Consider the following 19,818-nt stretch of genomic DNA (forward strand, 5'->3'; position numbering starts at 1 on the left):
CGTGAAGAGTTAATGGCGCTGTGCCGTGGGGCCCTGAGCGGGGAGCGACCCGCGCTGACATCAGTAACCATCGATGTCCATTGGTCCTAAAGGCCTCAGGCTCAAACCTCCCTTCAAACAGCACAGTGTCTACGTGAAGCAGTGAAATCCCTCACCTTTGCTTCCAGCATCACCAAATTTAGTCATGTCCTGCTACTCCAGCATCCTGAAGGGATGATGAATGCTCTGAATCACCTCAGGATGTTGTCGTCTCAGCTCGGAGTGCTCCTGTCTGTGTTCAGATAGGGCTGTGATGAGGCATGTGGGCATTAGGTCTGTGCTGTGAACCGACACTGCCGGTCATTTCAATGGAGGGATGCATTTACTCTGTTAAAAAAAAAGGTGCCTATTGGTAATGCTCCTCATGAAGTTAATGAAACTCTTTCAGAAAGAATTACTGTGTTGGTCTTGTTATTTAAATGTAAGGCAAATGTGTATAAAATGGCCATTGATGGATTTACAGTGTGAATTAGAAGATTTGGTATTTTCAGAGCAATGAGAATGGGGAGCAACTTTCCTGCACTGCGAGCTGCAAACCCATCTGCTTTGAAATCCAGTCCTGATCAATGTATAGAAGTGCTTATGGGATACAGTTGCCTGAGAAAGCAGGAGACTAAGCTCCAGAAGCTTTCCAATTCCTTGTTTCTATTTAATGTTGCTTTAAATGCTTATTCCATGTATAATTTAATGTGCGGTTTACTGCGCAGCACTATCGTCCATTAAATAAAAATATTAATTTCCTTTAGAGCATTTTAGAAATGCTGTCATCCTGCTAAACATTAACGATGTTATCTGTGTAACACCATTATGAAATGGATGGCATTATCTTTTCTTATGTCCAGGAAATGAAAAAATAACACCTCTAGATGTCTGTGTGGGGAAACAGAAGGATTCCTTTTGCAGCGGGTTGGATAATTGAAGATTTACATTTCAACTTTCTAATGTTTGCACGTATTGAAAGTCCACTTCTCATTGACTTCAGTTGCACCTATGGATGTTCAGCAGCTCAGCAGCTCACATCACAAACTGCTCAGCTGAGGTGGGGTAGAAAAATGAGAAATACACATAATATAAATCCCTTAGACTTGCATGTGGTGCTCAGGGATAGGATTTAGCAGAGGGTTGTTAGAGTTAGGGTACTATGGTTAGGCTGCGGTTGGACTTGATGATCTTCAAGGTCTTTTCCAACCTGGGTAATTCTATGATTCTATGTGAATTTATGGATGGAGTTAGAATTCAGCTTTCTAGAGGTTTAATCATTTGCCATTGCTTTAAGGCTGCTTTCCCTTTCTGTATCCCCATAAGGAAGGGCTGCGTTAAACAAGTCACTTCAGGGAGGGCAAGCCCCTAAGGGAAGCTGTTGAGTGTGTAGCTTATAATGGCTGCAGTTCTGCAAACTGTGTCTTCATGGGAGAGGAGAAATCACAACGTGTCTGGGTTAGGAAGGTGAGTGTCGGTGTGGGCTGGTGGCATTGAATTTCACTTCTGCTGCTGAGCACCATTTGTCTGGTTCAGCTTGCTGCATGATGAGTGTATCTGTGCTGGGAGTCATTTGTCTTTGCTGCTGAAGGATGATGCTGATGGTTATTGATACCTGCTGCTGGGGTAAATGCTGCTGTAGCCTGATAGACTGGAGCAGCTATTGATCACGGTTGGTAGTAAAATCTCAGTATGTGGCACTTGCTTTTTCATACCATTGCAGTCGTTAATGTTAAATTCCACTTCTCTCTCTGGATATGAAATTACCATCACATTATTGCATATAACTGTGTTTCCCTTCATCTTTTCCTTCTGTGTCGTGTTGTACAGAGGAGTGGAAGAAGCTCTGGGGAATGCAGTCAAATCTCTTTTATCCAAGTGAGCTGCCTACCTCCCTGCCACAGGCCTGGGAGGATGCTGGCTGAACACAGAGCAGTTCTTCTCTCCATTCTGTTTGGATAAGAACACGGGCCTGGCAGTGCTGGCCCCAAGCAGGTCCAAGCAACCTATTGCAAAGTGGCCTTAGGGCCAATCCAGGCTGCAGCTGCCAGGAGAGGGCTGTGAAGGAGTCCAGGAGGGGATTCCTCTCCAGAAGTGCTACACATGGGTCTAGCTCAGCCTAGGGACAGAACTTTAGCAGATATCCCTTGGGTCTCTCTTTGTTTCCCCTGTCCCAACAGCTGTGACTTGCAAAGGGGAGGGCAGAGAAGCCAGCTGGGGTTAAATGACATACATTAAAGTTGAGGTGTGTCTTTTTCTTTATGGAAATGAAACAAACAAGTCTTGTAATGGATTTTGTTCAGTTAAATGCAACTTGTTCTGCCAAACATAATAAAGGGCTGTTTTTGCATGAACAAACAGGAGTGGCAGAAGTCACAGAGGCTGCCAAGTTAATGTTATCCTCCTGAAGCTTCTCCTATTGGGAGGTAACAGTAGGGCCCCTAGAATTAAGATAAATGCAGCTAATTTCCCCTTAATGGTGATTTGATTATTCTTTCTTTACAAGTAACTAGTTCCCTTTTCTAATTATATAGCTTGCTTTTATCCAAGAAAAATTACCCAATTTATGAGAGTGAGCCATTAAAGTCACTCATCTGTGAAGAGTTTATTGTAGTGCCAGCTTCAGAAAACATCTATATTGCAAGGGATATGTATAGATTTTTGTATCTTCTGCTGCTTTGCTATCGGTCATGACAAATGAGAAAGCAGGTAGCAGGAATGGATGCGCAGGGCAGAAATGAAATGCGCAGGGCTGGGAGCGTAGAGCCTTGTACCCATGTAGCACATCTTTAAACAGTGAGAAGTCTTGGAGGGAAAAGGGAGCACTGAGGAGCAAGACAAATGTGTAATGTTATGCTGGTACTTGGCAACCCTGCACATAGCAGGGCATTGAAACTAGATGATCATTGTAGCCCTTTTCAACCCAGGCCATTCTATTCTATGATTCCTTCTCTGGCAGCTGCCGTATGGGCAGGCTCTCCAAAGGGGAGATGTGACTTCACCCAACTCGGCTGCACAGCGGGATGGGGATGCTGGGGTGTAGCTATGAGCACAGTGAGCTTGTGAGAGAGCCTGGGGTTGTGCTGGTAGGCTGCTGCTGGCTGCTCTCATTAGTCTGGTAAATTGTGTAGCTAGGGATGTAAGCAACGTGGCTGGTGCAGAGATGTGCACCCTCCTACTAATGATTTTATTAAATCAATGAGCAGTTGCAAAATGTAGACAAGCATTTGATGTGAAAGCATCCATTCTCTATATAGGCAAAACATATTCCTTTGCTCTGTGGTATTATCATATTAAGGGTGATAGATATGTGAAGGTCAAGGATTTGTCTGAACAGGGAAGCTGACTGTTAAAGAAACCAAAAAAAGCATCTGTGCAGTTAGGTAGGCTGGGGTAATTCCCTGTGTGAAAGCTGTTTGAGAAAGAAAACCGCTTTTATTCTGAAATGCTTCTGCTAAGGGAGCAGTAACAGCAGAACTGCAATTATCAGATTATTCTCAGTGTTGACAAACCATAAGAACAAAGGATATAAGGGAGAAGACAGAAAAGATGGGGTAGGAAAAAAGGAAGAGAAGCAATACCTGTGGGACAGCGTGTTACAACTATCCAGACTCGCGAACTTTGCAAGCCAAAATAAAGGTTGGAGAAAGAATCAGAAAAGAAGTTTGTTTCAAGGTAAGATATTCTTTTCAAACTCTGTTTTGAAACGTCCTTGTGTTAGCTTCCCATCACAACACGATGTGTGCATGCTGGATTTTTCCTTACAATTTTAATTATTCAATTGATTTGATTTAATTTATTTGATTTAATTGATTTTAATCAAATTTAATTGAAAGAGTCTTGGTTATGAGTTTACATGGGACTCAGTACAGTCTTTTTTTGTATGCAGATCATCTGCAAATCTGAGGCCTATGACAAAGCATGTTAGGTCACTACCTAGTTGTGATTACATGCCTGGTACACAATAGAGATTTATCTGCAGAATGAAATAATCTTTCAGTTGAAGAAGGGGATGACATGTATACATAGCCAAGAACAGGACACTCTGTCTGCATCCTTAATAGCTGAGCTTCTTGTAGTGTTTAGCGTACAGCATCTTTGCTTTACTGAAATATGTTACCATGGTCATATGCTGTGATTATAAGCAAGCTGCTTAATGATGACCTAATGCAAACTGTATCACTTTACTTGCATTAATATTGTAGGAAGCCTCAGATACACGGAATGAACATCCATGGAGCTACAAGCAAGAGAAAAGCTTGAGACTAGTGAAAGAGGTCTCTAGGCAATGAGTTGCCTTCTACATTAGTGGGATGAGCTTAACTATGGGAAGTTTTCTCTTCTGAAGAAGCCTAACTGAGAGAGATACTCCCTCCACCCGCTCCTTCTCTTCACATTCTGCTGCAAGTGAGGCAGTAAAGCTTTCTGTTGAGGTGAACAGCTATGCCTACAATATATAGCCCTAAAACATCAAGGTAACACACCATGGTTTGTTTTGCTAGGTAATGATGTTTGTGCAGTGGGAAATACTTCTGGATTGAGAGACTCAAGTGTGGGGCTCATCCATGGATGAGTACACGAGGAGTTTAGTGTGAGGGCACCACATGTTCACTATGGCAATCAGGGGTACCAGGAGGAATTTTTAGGTCTAATTTCCATGTACTTAAACACTGGAGACTTACTGATACTGATACTGATACTTACTGTCTCCTTCTCTGGAGATATTCAAGACCCACCTGGATGCCTACCTGTGTGACATGGTATAGGGAGCCTGCTTTGGCAGGGGGGTTGGACTCGATGATCTCTAGAGGTCCCTTCCAACCCCTACAATTCTGTGATTCTGTGATACCCAGCTGGCATGCTGCCTCCTCATCCTTACCAACAGGGGATTCTGTGAATTGTTTTAATTTATGTAAGTCTGAGTTTTTTGTAAAACCGCCTATGCTTAAAGTTATGCACCATCATTAAAATGGTAAGATAATTAAGAGGAAAGCTTTAGTATAAAAGATAATGTTAACTATATCAAGCGTTCCATAAGCCTGTTTTTCTAACATTACAGCAATCTTAGCTACTTTATTCAAAACTTTCCAAGTTTGCTATTCTTTATTTCATTGGATAATTTGAAATACAGAGTGATTTTCTTGTCTTTTCCTTATCTCCAGCATTAGAAACTTCTCAAAGCTGAAGTTTTATTGATCGTTACTGTTCCAGCAGCCCCTCGTTGTGTCTCAGCAGATAACACTGGAGCGGAGCCAGAGCTGTTTCCTGGCTTCACTCCAAACGTTTCCCTGAAAATGAGCACACAAAATGCCCATCCTTCCTATACTATGGAATCAATGTGCATAATGCAGAAGGAACGTCTGGTTTTATAATGTGATGCCAAAAACCAAGCTTTCATTACTCTTCGTGAATAGGTATTTCTTCTTAGTGTGCATAACTTCAAATATATGTCGTTGCTGTTATCGTGGCTGTCATGCTGTTCCATACTGGAAACTGTGTCAGAATTATAAGACAAATGAAATCCTATATGAGTAGTGAACCTTGACAGCCGTTTCCCCAGAACATGTCTGAAGTGACCTTTTTAAGAACAAATGAATACAATTCATCCTTCTCAAAGCAACGGTCAATTTGTTCTTAAAAGCCATCAAAATCTGCGGCTTGTGCACATATTTTGGCCAGTGAAAAAGCATAATTTTCCCTTTTTCTTTTAGATAGAAAATGGCAATGAGTTATACTTCTCAAGCCTGGAAGGCCTTTCTGCTTGAAATCCTCTTTGAGTCTGGGTCGTGACACAGTGCTGTGCATCGGCATTGGTGCAGTAATGGGCTTTCTTTGCTGACCAGCACCCTGTTGTGTTCAGGTTTTTAAACCGTAAGGTAGTTAAACCACTTTAAACAGCTCATCCTGATTCCAAATATTTTTGTAAGAAAATGCTCCTTTGGTGAAGTCGACTAGATTAGCCGTCAATTAGGGCAGAGAAGTCTTGAGAAGTGTTATGTCCATAGGAGAGTATTGTAGCTGTCTCTGCTAGGTAGCTGTCCAAGTAACATGCAGGCATGCTGGCAGCAGTCTATGTAGACATGATGTGAAACAGAATCACAGAATCACACAGAATCACAGAATGACCCGGGTTGGAAGGGACCTCAAGGATCATGTAGTTCCAACCCCCTGCCTGGCAGGGCCACCAAACATACACCTTTACTAGATCAGGTTGCCCAGGGCCCCGTCCAACCTGGTCTTGAACACCTCCAAGGACGGGGCATCCACAACCTCCCTGGGCAGCCTGTTCCAGGACCTCACTACTCTCCTAGTGAAGAACTTCCCCCTAACATCCAACCTAAATCTTCCCTCTTTCAACTTAAAACCATTTCCCCGTGTCCTGCTATTGTCAGCCCTTTCGAAGAGTTTACTCCCCTCCTGGGAGTAAGTTCCCTTCAGGTACTGAAAGGCTGCAATGAGGTCACCCCGCAACCTTCTCTTCTCCAGGCTGAACAAACCCAACTCCCTCAGCCTGTCCTCATAGGGGAGGTGCTCCAGCCCCCTGATCATCTTTGTGTCCCTCCTCTGGACCCTTTCCAAAATCTCCATGTCTTTTTTGTACTGAGGGCTCCACACCTGGACACAGTACAACAGATGGGGCCTCACAAGAGCCGAGTAGAGAGGGACGATCACCTCCCTATCCCTGCTGACCACCCCTCTCCTGATGGAGCCCAGGATCCCATTTGCTTTCTGGGCTGCCAGAGCGCACTGCTGGCTCATGTTGAGTCTTTTGTCCATCAAGACCCCCAGGTCTTTCTCTGCCGAGCTGCTCTCAAGGACCACTCCTCCCAGCCTGTACAGGTGCCTGGGGTTCTTCCGGCCCAAGTGCAAAACCTTGCACTTTGCTGTGTTGAACCTCATTAGGTTCACCCAAGCCCAGCTTTCCAGCATGTTGAGGTCCCTCTGAATGGTATCCCTTCCTTCCACCGTATCGACCGCACCAAACAACAAGGGCTTTACCTGAACAGCAGCTGTTTGAGAAGTTTGGTTTCCCAGGACTTTCCCCCAAAAGACATGCGAGTTTCTCCCTTGTAGGTATCCTTCCATGTTCCTGAAATCTTGAACTTGGAGGCCTTAGCATTTCTTTGTTGCCTGCAGAAGGCGTTTCCAGAGGACAATTCTTCCCATCCCACTGAGACTCTGGAAATGTCTCTTTCCAGATCCTTCAGCAGCTGCACTCCTAACGAGATGAAACTGGCTGAACATAAGCCAAAGGCTAGAAATATGAGAACAGTTTGATAAATATTCATTATGGCTGAAGTTTTCTCCTAATGGACCAATACAAAGACTATCTACTAATTAAGTGCAGGCTAAGTTCACTCAGGAGGCGCCCAAGTGGTGATCAGGCCCTCACTGACACTGTATTCAGGCTGAATTTCATTCTGTTTAAAGCATCATTTGTCAGGGCCCTGATTTCTCTAGATTTTCTCCCTTTATATCACACATACTTTCATTCAAATCATTTCAGGTGGAGAGGAATATTCTGCGTTGCTGATGCAATTGACTTTATTATTATTAGCACGCAGCAGTTTAATTGGTTTGAGCAAACAGTAGTTGCAGGGCTCAATAAATACAGTGTTTGTCATCAGGAGTCATTTAGTGCTTTCCTTTTACGGGGCACAAACTCCCTGTGACTCACGCTAACAGGATAAGGCCAGATTTTCATGTGGTGTAAATCAGAGGAAAACGTTGCCTGTGGTAATGTGTGCGTTTTCTGTATTAAATTAATTAAAGATTTTTTTCTTGTATGCTCCTTGTAAGATTTATGGAATCTGAGTTAGTCCAATCCTGCATCTGAAATCCTTCTATTGTACTTCTCTGGACACTTTCTGTTTCACATGAATCTCTGTGATGGGAAACTTGGAACAGAGCACCAATTGCAAGGTGAGACCGTATTGATTTAGACAGTGGTTTAATGCTTTCTTTTATTCTCTGTCCAATACTTCTTCATACTTTGTCAGCTCTTTAGAGTGTTTCTGAACATTGTGCAAATGTTCGTATTTTGCTGACCACATCAGTACTCAAATGATTTTTTCCAAGGCTGTGCTTGACAACATGGAGTGTCCTCCTGCTTTGTGTTGTCCATTCAACCAGCGTCTGTTAGACCTGTGTGCAGTTTTTCACAGCCTTATCTCAGGCTTCTGTTTTGACTGTCAAATAACATCACGTCACTTGCAAGTTCACCCTGCTCACTCACTTTTCCAGATCATTAGTCGAGACATTGAGCAGCAGTCTGCATCTTTAGGCACTGTGCTGTTAATCTTTGGCCTTGGTGAAAGTAAAGCATATATTCCCACTTTTCTGTCTGCATCAGTGACAACGGCAGACATTAATACAGCTGATAAGGCAGCTAAAAAAATCTTTTCCTGTAGATCACAGCATTGGGTGAAGTTTGAACCAATATGGATAAAAGATCACACTGTGAGCAGCTGTGTTGGCCTCAGAATCTCACCAGGGTGTGACCAGCAGGCAGCTCAAGTCTTGAATGGGAGATGAAGTGTGGACTAAGGTGATGGGTGCATGTTCTGTTCTCTGAAGTATGCACAAGCCTCCCTGATGCACTGGAGATTGTACAGAGTGGACCAGCCTGTACTGGGATCAATGGCTTTCTGTGCCATTTTTTTCCTTTCTCCAGCCAGTCTTTCTGGCTGTTACCAGAAAAGGGTATTTCTGCACATTGCTTGTCAGTGCTGTGGTTCATTCAACAAGCACGGAGCACTATGGAAGTCTCACAGTCCCTAGAAACTCAGCTCTCTTTTTTTTGGATAATGTTGTATTCCCAGAGCTTCAACCTAGAATGACTAAGACTTGGCATCTCTCACGTTCCCAAATGATTGCCTGGCCCCATGTCAGATGTGGGCCTTCCACTCTTCTTGTGCTGTTGAAATATCAATGCTGTTCCATTGCTAAAGAGCAAGTTAATGCCCCTGTTTAAGCATAAGAGCCTGATGTGAGACGTTCCTTTATTTAGTTTATGTCATCCCTCAGATGTTCACAAGCAGCTTGTGGAAGGTATGGGTTGGGTGTGGGGAGAGATGTGTGAACATATGGGGAAAATGGGATCAGATATCAAAATATCAGGATATGATTCCCTGCTGAGAAACTGGAGGGGGAAAAAAAAAGAGTTGTTTCATTAGTTGGAACTAGATGGGTATGTCTAGTCCAATTTGGCAAGGAAGATCCACTTTTCAACACTTCTCTAAGGCAGCTTCTGCAGGAGCCATTCCGGCAGGCCTCTCTCTTCAGGTTTGTCATTAATTACAAACAGTAGAATTATGCTCTGGATGCCTTTGGGAAAGCAGTAAGAGGGATGCTTGGAGACCCTATGATGGCTCAGTGAAGCACAAGAGGAAATTCTGTGCACGTTTCCAGGTGGGGGCAATGCCTGGTTGGCAGCTTCTGCTTCAAATGCCACAACTGAACCTTGTGATTCACTCAGACTGCTATGCAAGTGTAGCCTAAACCTGTATGCTAGCCTGCATCTCCCTTCTTCTCTCTGCCAAAGCAACCACAGCATCTGGTGCACCTGAATTTGCTTTTTATCAACAAAAAATGCTCGGTTTTTTAGAGCATCCCAAAGAGACCTCAAAAGGACTTTCATTGCTGACACCTTCACATTATTAATGGTAAAAATGAATCTTATACCTCCTGGTATCACACTTGGGTTTCTCAGCCCTGCATCACATTAGTAAGGAATTTTAATATCATACTTAGAAATATCTGGTGCTCCTGTTTTGCTGTTAAATGATGGCCTTCACAAAGCCATTGATAGCATAAATTCTGGTGTTAATCACTAGGTACATGACCTTATGCTTCATGATCTTCAGTTTGTGTTACTGTTGTACTGCTTGTGTTACTGTGAGCCCACCTGTACAAAATAACCCGATCTCTGCATTGACAGAGAATTAGAATCTTGCAATGTCCTCTGGTTTCATTAGCATGTTTTCATTTTCTTGTGCCAAGGTCTGTAATGAAAGTATTAAAGAAGATCTGTTCCAAGGTCCCAAGCTTGAAGAGGACCTAATTAGGTGTGCAGAGTATGTTTGGAAGATAAACAAAGGATACAGCACAAATCCTCATGAGGCCAAGCAGCCTAATCCCAGTGACTTCTGTAGAGTTATTCTGGTTATTTGAAACCTTCTGCTTCACTCCAGTCTTTTGTTCTGCACAGAGATAGCAAAATAGTGCCTTGTCCAAAGGCCTGAGCAGCTTTTTAAGGACAATTAAATGATTTGGAAGAAGCGTGTTTAGATGGATAATACCACTGCTGAGCTGGAGATGGGACACAAACACCAGAGTCTTACTGCTGAGTGCATTTTGTAGTAGCTTAGTAAGGATGTAAAAATAGAGAGGGTCCTGTGCAGATGGATACACCAGCAGGTTGCCCCAGGCAGTCAGATAAGGAACCCTCACACTAATGCTGTGTGCTCTCAGGGGCACAGAATCAGAACTGGATTGTGCTCCCAGTGTGACTCAAACAGCTGCTTGTGAAAAATGGATATGCCGTTTTATAAGGCATTAGTCAAGCTTATTACATGTCTACTTGTGTTTGGGGTACTATTATCATGATTCATGTGTACATTTTACGTTACTCTATGTGCAGAATTAATCATACTTTCTGTGAAACTGAAAGATATTTTTAGTGATTTTTGATAAATAACCAGGAGTACATCAAGCAAAACATTGAGCAAAAATCAGTAGTAAGCCTTTGCAAAATGTTAGGAGTATGAAAGGCAGAGGGCCCTGGGGTGGTTATCTACTCCTGCACGACCCCCAAGAGCTGTTTTGCTGTAGTGGATGAGCCCTTTTCCTGCCCTCTTCTGCCCCTCTTCTCCTTATTGTGCTGATGCTTTGTGCAGAAGAGAAAAACACAAAGCTGCTTTCCATCTTGTGGGGATCAGCTCAACGCCGTTATCCCTTTGTATTTTCCTTAGGTAAATTAGTAGGTGGGAAGCTTTAGGGCTGTTCTCACTTGAAGGGATGTCACTGTCGAGCACATTGCCAGCAGACAAGGTCAGATTATTTTTAATGAGCATACGGACAGGGTAAAAAAATACATTCTGTTCCCCCAGAATATGTCCCCACATCAAACACAAGCACACGTCCGGCCAGTGTGAGCATCACCAGAGAGCTGGGTCAATGCACAGCCTCCATGCTATCAGAGACCACTATGTTTGGCATAAGTTCCTCTAAGTCCAGGGTGCCAGCATGAAGTACTGCAAAATGACAGGAAAGCTGCAGAGAAATTCCCTATAGCAACTCTCAGAATTGCTTTCTCTTGGCAAGTGTCTGCACAGCCTGAGCTCAGCAATTTCCCTCATCACAATAATTGATGCTGGCTCAAAGCTGAGGGCGTTAATTTAATTGTAAGCCAGCAACGTGTCTCCAGAAGTTGGTTTTTTTGTTGTTTTTTTTAACCCCCCTTGTTCAGTAAGCACCGTTAGAATAAAAGAACTTTTCCCTTCAACTGATGTGGTTTTCCTTTCTCTGTCCTTAGCCTTTGGCCAGCAAGGTGAGGGAAGTGATTCTGCTCTGCTCTGGTGCGATGCCATGTGCAGTGCTGCATACAGCTGTGGGACCCCCAGCACAAGAAGGACACGGACCTGTTGGAGAAAGTCCAGAAAGAGATGGAGCAACTTTCCTGTGAAGACAAACTGAGAAAGTTGGGATTATTTTGCTTGGTGACAAGGAGGCTCTGGGGAGACCTTATTGCAGCATTTCAGTACTTTAGGCTTGCAAGGGAGATGGAAAGAGACTTTTTACAAGGGCATGTAGTGATAGGACGAGGGATAATGGCTTTAAACTGAAAGAGATTAGGTTTAGATTAGATACAAGGGGGAAAATGTCCATGATAAGGGAGGTGGAGGCACTGGAATTGGTTACCCAGAGAAGCTGTGGGTGCCTGTCCCAAGGTTGGGTTGGATAGACTGTGGGCAGCCTGATCTGGTGGGGGGGACAATCAGCCCATGGCAGGGGTTGAACTAGATGGGCTTTAAGCTTCCATCCAGCAGTCATAAAGCTACATCTGCATATGCAGTGCTGCTCTTTTTCATTCCTGTATTCATGTTTAAGCTGTAGTTCCATTGTTGTGACAGTCTTGAGGCTTAAGTGCCTCTCTCAGTGCACAGGGGAAGGGATTGCCATTCCCCGTTGGACACAGTTGTTGTTTGTTGTGTATTGAGTATTAATCTCAGCGCTGTTAAACTCGGTGAGTTTGTGTACCATATATAACTCTTACACCTCTGACATCACTCCAGCTGGAGTCAGGCATGGAAAGAAAAAGCAAGCGAGCTCTCTCTCTTGGCTCATCTATTACTGTAGGAGATCACTTTTGTTCCATTTCCCCACATTCTTTGCATTCTTTTGCAGTTAGGTCTGGGTCTGGAGCCAGCACCAGCCAGACTGTGAGCCTCCTGCAAAGCCACAGGCCTGAGGCACATGGACAAACCTTAAAATGTTCATCTGCAGGAGATGGGGAACGTGCCCTGTGCAGCATCTCTCTTTTTGCACTCAGGGATTGGGAATCTCTATTTGCAAAGGAGAGGATGCCTTGGGGACAAACATTTTCTGTTCAAATGTATTCCCTTTCAGTGATGGGAAGAGGAAGAGTTTTCCCTCTCAGGTAAAAATGGCTGGACCAGCAGTAGATTTGGTCCCTGAATGCAAGATATTGTATGACCTACCTTCATATGTGAATTTTACCATTCATATTCTCCAATGTCTGAGCAGAAGTTTACCAGCATACTTAAAGGAACGTTTGCCACACATTTTAAGGTATGCTATATATAGCATATATATACATAAGGGGCTCATTCCCATTCAGGTTGGAAGCTTTCACTGCCAAATATTCAAGAGCATTTTAGTTCATATGGTAATGTGGGTATAGATGTACCAGGATGGATCTGCTCTGGATGCCATTTAATTTCTCCAAGTGTTTGCCTTTGAAGCATGTGTCCTAAGGGGACATTTCTTTTGTAGTTCCCTGTGAGGACAGCTTGAGAAGGCACAGCAGCCTGCTCCAGAACAGCTTTTTAGCTGAGAGGAGTATGGCCACAGCACTGCATCTTACCATTAAGGAAAAGAAAGCTGGGAATGTTGCTTTTTTCCTGCTCAAAGAAAGCAAAGGGAAACAGAAGCCTCCCAGCCTTTCATAGCAAACTAATTGAACAGAGAAACGAAGGACATCAAGTAATCTGGACTTTATAGCTGAAATCTAATATCTGTTAAAGCATTTCTAGGATGTGCATCATGCCTGTTAAAGCCATTATAATCCTGGTAGCAGAACTTGCACGCTAATTTGCACTGCCCTCACCACAAAGTACCTTGGTGGTTTTCCTTCATGTCCTCATTTTGCAGTAAGGCTGAACCTGTGTTAAAACTCACATTGCAGCAGTGAAAGTGTGTCTGCCTCTCCTGGATGTGTTGGTCTGCGCTTAGGAGACGTATAAACAGCTCCAAGGCAGCTATGTGAGGTGGAGCTGTTTGTGTTTTCAGGCATTGCCGTGCAACAGGCGCTGATGACCTGCGTGTGATATCTTTGGGAAGCTTCTATCACTTTGTCATCATGACTGTGCTTGGCATATCAGAGGGAGTATCGCTGCGCGCCTGTGATTACTCCTCTATTTGTTTATTTAGTCACTTCCATACCTCAGTCTCAGCCCAGCCCTTCCCAGAGCTACAGGAGCTGCTGAGTGAGGACAGGAACATCTTTCTGATGAAGCAGTGCTGGGAGCATGAGAGAGGGCTGTGTTTGTGAGCACAGGAAATCTTTGCTCGCTCTTTGGCTGCAGAGCAGAGGAGGCTGTTTGCTGCAGCCCTGCTCCCATCAGCTGCCGCTGCGATGTCAGCTATGTGCTGCTAATGTCCTCCAGCCCAGAGAAGTATCACATTTCTCTCACAGAGTTTGTCAGGCTTTGTGTGATTCAAGAATTAGATTTAACCCCTGCTTCAAACACTGTCTGAGAGCTTATTAAAACTGCATGTTAAGCATACAAGTTTTATTCCTACACTTCATTTAATATGTTTTTCTTTTTCTTTTTTTTTTTCCCTTCTTATTGCATTATCTCACTTTTGTTTAAAGTTCACCTCCTTGCCCAGCTTTTTATTCATGCCAGCACAGTATCTAAATGATTTAGATTGCGGTGTGACACATATTGAAGATATTTAATCTCAAGCCAAGGATTGCTTTATAGCTCATCATTTTTGCTAGAATCGTTGGGAACCCTAAAGAACTGTCTGAGTCTTAGGCCTGAAACACTGCTCAGCTCCTTTTTATGCTGCAGAAGATCTGCTTTCACCTGCACAACTGAAGTTCCCAAATGTTAAAACTCCTTTTTTCACTCCTATGAGAAGTAGAGCTTGTGTTAACGTTACACAGTTCAGACCTTCAGCTGGGCTACTGAGATGGGAGCATGAGGTGTGTGAGGGGTGGCTGAGGCCCCTGGGTGCACAGCAGAGGAGCTGAGGGAAGGCCTCACGGCAACTGCAGCTCCTCACCAAGTGCCAGAGTTCAAGGGCACTGCTCTCAGACACAGGGTCTGGATTTGGGGTGATGCTGTGTGGAGCTGGGGCTTGGACTCAGTTATCCTTGTGGGTCCCTGCTGACTCAGGATATCCTAGGTTTCTGTGACTCAATTCCTTGTTATTACCTGAACAGCATCCCTGAAGGCTGTGGGAGATGGGCAGTTGGTATCCCTGAGCAGGCAGAAGGCCTCTGACTAGGGCCCAAAGTCTTATTTACAACAGCCAAAGCAGTCCATGCTGATCCCAAACAGAGGTCATAAGTTGCTCTGATGTACCTCAGCGAAATAAGAAAAGCAGCCTTCATCATCAGTGCACTACCAGGCTTATGTGAAGACCAGAAGGGTCTGTGGCATTTTGCAGGCTGGCGAAGCCCACTGGCTGCAGGGGGACTCTGGGCAAGGTCTGGCAGGTCAGAGATAACGAGATAACATAAAGCCAATATCAGACATTTACCTCTTAAAAAAGCACAAAAAAACCCCACAGGAAAACTTGAGAAAAGACTGAGAACTGTTGAAGGTAAAGGTTTAAATTCTGCCCTTATATAACTTGTTGAAGTCACCCAGTATGAATTAGGTCCAGCAAACTCATTCATTTGGTCATGCTATAAATAGTCTCCTCTCTCCAGCAGCATAAGTTGAGGGCTTAATAGTGGTTTGGCAGTTTCTAGTTCTTACAGAGAAAAACCTGAAGGGTTTGCCAGTTCTTGGCAAGGGAGGAGCAGAGGCGTGGTGAAACACCCTGCGACTCATTTCATCTGAGCACACAGTGACTTAATGCTTGAACTTAACCCCTCTGTGGGATTCTGTACGGCCGATTGTTCATAAAACATCATAAAACCTAAAGCTCAGCAGAGGCTGCCTGCCCCAGCAGCATGACTCAGCGCCAGAGCCTCCGCATCTCATGCTGGTGCTGTGACAGGACATAGGGCTCCAGGCACACCCTCACCGTGTGGCTTTTTCAGACTTGTGAGGAACAGGGGAAAGCACCCTGGATGTTTGACTGTCACTTATGACTTACTTTCCCTGCCCAGCTCTGTGTTGCAAACTGGCATTATAGAGTTAAAGAAGGCTATGCTGAAGTTACTTGAGAAGCCAGGCAGGAAAGGGAAAACAATAGCTTGGATAGAAAACATCCCCAATCACAGATGACCAGGCTTAGAGGCGTGGGGAGTGTGTCCTGAGCTCCAGTCCTTGTGAAGGCAGGACAGACGTGGGGGAATGAAACCCTGCAAGTACAAACCCCGCAGCAAGGCAGGGAGCAGTGGAGGGCTGCCGGGCTGTGGCAGTGAGGTGAGATGCTGTCAGCCTGGGGAGGCTGTGATGGAGACAGAGGTGTCGGCTGTGAGCAATGCTGGCTGCTCCTGTGGCTTCTGAGGATGAGTGAATGGGATCTGCCAGGTCTGGGAACACAGTGGATGCATTTAGGTAAGGGAAAATGGAGAAGTATATGTGTGCCTGGAGGGAGAGGTGGAATGGAGGGGAGGGTTACACCTTGGCTGTGTCGCCCTTTGATTTTGGTAAGGATGAGTAAAAGAGATTTCTTCTGTGATAGCTGCATCTGATTCATAGCAACCAACTGCTGTCGCCGGCACCTGGCAGAAAGCAAACCTTTTTCTGGGAGAGATGAAGTGGCTGCAGTTGGTTGCAGCATAGCGTAAGCCTTGGCAAACCCCTCAGGAGAGGAGGGACACAAACTATTCTACTCTCTGTCCAAAAAGCAGGACAGTATATGTGGCCTAGCAGTCACAACAGGTCCGAGTTCTGATTTTTTGCTTGCTGTCATCAGTCTTTAGTTCAAAAATCATACCAACACATCAGAGCCATCCCTGCTTTGGGTCTCTGCTTGGAGGGCAGTTGGCTGGCTCCAGCTGTAGACCTGCTTCAGGTCCCTGTATGCAAAGCCAGCATGTACATGGGGCTGTGCCTCTGCTGTGTTGCATGGAGAGGCTGCAGGGCTGATGCTCCTTCCAGCCACAGCCACAGGGACTGCTAGTTCAACTAGCAGCACCTAGCCACTAGCCCCTTCCTTTCAGAAGCATACCCCACTCAAACAAGGGAGGAATACAATAAAATCATGAAGCCTTTTCCTAGCCCTGACCTGACCCTCCCCTGAAGCAGCTCCATGCCACTGCCTTATGTCCTGTCGCTGTCACCAGGGAGCAGAGATCAGCACTGCCCCTCTACTCTCTGTGAGGAGCTGTAGGCATCCAGACCTGTAGATGATCAAATGAGGAGGAAGAAACTTCTCAAGATGCTCCTTATATACTCTTACATAGGAAAACTCCTTTGTGTACTGGTAAAGACCAGGTGATGTACATAAAAGGTGGCTCTGGTGGCACAAAGGGAATGATTTAGTATTGGGACTCCACAGGTCAAGTTGATGGTTACATCTGGTGATCTTGAAGCTCTGTTCCAGCCTAGATGACTCCATGATTCTCCTGGCTCCTTCATGCTTTCAAACATACTGTACCACTGAGTTTCAGCCTTCCTGTTCTTTTGCCCTAGGATTCTGCAGCGTCCAAGCAAGACATTGTCATAGTCATCCAGTATGCAGATCCCTGTGTATCCTGGGCACCTTTACAAGAGCACTGGAAACAGGATTCACCAGCTTCTCAGCTGGCCCTGATTTTGCTTGCAGCCTCCTGCCTGCTGTGGATACTCTATGATAACCCATATTCCATGTGAGGCAGTGCACAAAGAGCAGGTCTTCCCCAAAGACAGTGTCATACATGGTGCAGTCCTTGGCCAGGCATTTCCACCTCATGCTGAAAGTTCTTCACTGTGTAAAACCATTAAGAGAGAGGTATTTTCCTTTCATAAAGCATTCTGAGATGCCTCAACATATGACTTTTCTCATTTTCATTTGTTGTGCAGTCACCTTTTTTGGTATTTTTGTTTTCTTTCTTTCTTTCTTTCTTTCTTTCTTTCTTTCTTTCTTTCTTTCTTTCTTTCTTTCTTTCTTTCTTTCTTTCTTTCTTTCTTTCTTTCTCTTTCCCCCCCCCCCCCACTATTATTACACTAATGCAATCATTTATAAACTAAAATACAAGAGAAGAGAGATCGCCTCTTCCCACTGAATCAGAGGTTAGAAGTTAGCCATGTAGGCTAAGGCTGGTTGATGACATCTCCTCTAACACTCATTTTCATCCCAAATAGTGTCCCATCCAAGCACATTGCGTCAAGCCTCACAGAGCTGCGTTGGCATTGTATCAAACTACAAATCACATCCTGTCATCTATATTCCTATGGGCTGAGCTCCGTATCTAAGTAGAAAAACTTACGTCGAAGCACAGCCCGAACTACTATTAACTTCCATACGGACATATCAATTACAGGCATGATGAAGTTAACGTAACAAATGCAATTTACTCCAGAGGAGAATCTGATCTTACATGTTCATGAAGTTCAGCACTGTCTCTGGGAGAACCAGGTTTCATTCCACATTCAAGGGACTGTCTGTGTAGCAACATTTAATTGTACATAAAAAATGTGGCTATTATAGAAATATTTAACAGCACAATTTCTGCAGAACAGTGCCAGACAGCCCTTAAAGTCTGAGGACCTGATTTGTCATCATTGATATCACAGAATCATAGAATGGTTTGGATTGGAAGGGACCTTTAGGATCATCTAGTTCCAAAACCCCTGCTATATAAAAACCAAATGAAGAGATAATCTTGCTGCTCTCCTGATGAAGGCCATAACCAAATAAATGCAGTCATTTGGGCTGAGAGAAGTTTAGTCTTGGTAAACGTACATCACATTTTTCCTTCAAACAACACTTTTCACCTAAGCCATCACAAGTAAATAGTGCATGAAACCAGGAGTGCCTGTTAAACCACTTTTCTTGCTGAAATATTTAACACACTTGTTAGTTAACAACATCCAACCCCTTCTTTAAAAAGGAAGGAAGGAAGGAAGGAAGGAAGGGAAGGAAGGAAGGAAGGAAGGAAGGAAGGAAGGAAGAGAAGGAAGGAAGGAAGGAAGGAGGAAGGAAGGAAGGAAGGAAGGAAGGAAGCGAGAAGGAAGGAAGGAAGTTAAGGAAAGAACGGAAGGAAGGAAGGAGAAGGAAGAAGGAAGGGGCAGGAAGGAAGGGAAGGAAGGAAGGAAAGGAAGGAAGGAAGGAGGAGGAAGAAAGGAAGGGGAAGGAAGGAGGAAGGAAGGAAGGAAGGAGGAAGGAAGGAAGGGAGGAAGGGAGGGAAGGAAGTGGAGGAAGGGAAGGAAGGAAGGAAGGAAGGAAGGAAGGGAAGGAAAGGGGAAGGAAGGGAAGGAAGGGAAGGAAGGGAAGGAAGGAAAGGGAGGAAAGGAGGAAAGGAAAGGAAAGGAAGGAAAGGAAGGAAAGAGAAAGGAAAGGAAGGAAAGGAAGGAAAGAAGGAAAGGAAGGAACGGAAGGAAGGAAGGAAAGGAAGGAAAGGAAGGAACGGAAGGAAGGAGAAGGAAGGAAGGAAGGAAAGGAAGGAAGGAAGGAAGGAAGGAAGAGGGAAAGGAAAGGAAGGAAAAGGAAGGAAAGAGGAAAGGAAGGAAAGGAAGGAAGGAGGAGAAAGGAAGGAAGGAGAGGAAAGGAAGGAAGGAAGGAAAGGAAGGAAAGGAGGAAAAGGAAGGAAAAGAAGGAAAGGAGGAAAGAAGGAAAAGAAGGAAAGGAAGGAAAGGAAGGCAAGGGAGAAGGAAAGGAAAGGAAAGGAAGGAAGGAAGGAAAGGGAGGAAGGGTAGGGAAGGAAGGAAGGGAGGGAAGGGAGGGAAGGGAAGGGCAGGGAAGGGAAGGGAAGGGAAGGGAAGGGAAGGGAAGGGGGAGGGAGGACGAGGGAAGGGAGAGGGAAGGGAAGGGAAGGAAGGGAAGGTGAAGGGAAGGAAGGGGAAAGGAAAGAGGAAGGGAAGGGAAAGGAAGGGAAGACGGAAGGGCAAGGTAAAAAAGGGAAGGCGAAGGAAGGGCCAGGAAGGGAGGGAGGGAAGGGAGGGGAAGGAAGGGAAGGGAAAAGGAAGGGACAGGGAAGGGCAGGGGAGGGGAGGGGGGGGTAAGGGGAGGGAGGGGAGGGAGAGGAGGGAAGGGAGGCGGAGGGAAGGGAGGGGAGGGAGGGGGGGAAGGGAAGGAGAAGGGGAGGAAGGGAGGAGGAAGAGGGAGGAAGGGAGGAAGGGAGGAAGGGGGAGGAAGGTAGAAGGAGGGGAAGGAAGGAAGGAAGGAAGGCAGGAAGAGAAGGAAGGAAGAGGAGGAAGGAAGGAAAGAGGAGGAAGGAAGGAAGGA

The 19,818-nt window shown here is 44.9% G+C and overlaps 1 long non-coding RNA gene across 1 annotated transcript in view; it reads left to right on the forward strand.

Annotated features, from left to right (window-relative positions):
- The first annotated feature begins 15,395 nt into the window (after positions 1-15,395).
- LOC107312234 overlaps positions 15,396-19,818 on the forward strand; it is a 41,161-nt gene continuing 36,738 nt past the window's right edge. The window contains exon 1 of the long non-coding RNA XR_001554441.2: positions 15,396-16,004. This is a non-coding gene — a long non-coding RNA (uncharacterized LOC107312234). The remainder of the gene's footprint in view (positions 16,005-19,818) is intronic.

Source organism: Coturnix japonica, chromosome 3 (genome assembly GCF_001577835.2).
Source record: "Coturnix japonica isolate 7356 chromosome 3, Coturnix japonica 2.1, whole genome shotgun sequence".
Classification (NCBI taxonomy): Eukaryota; Metazoa; Chordata; class Aves; order Galliformes; family Phasianidae; genus Coturnix; species Coturnix japonica.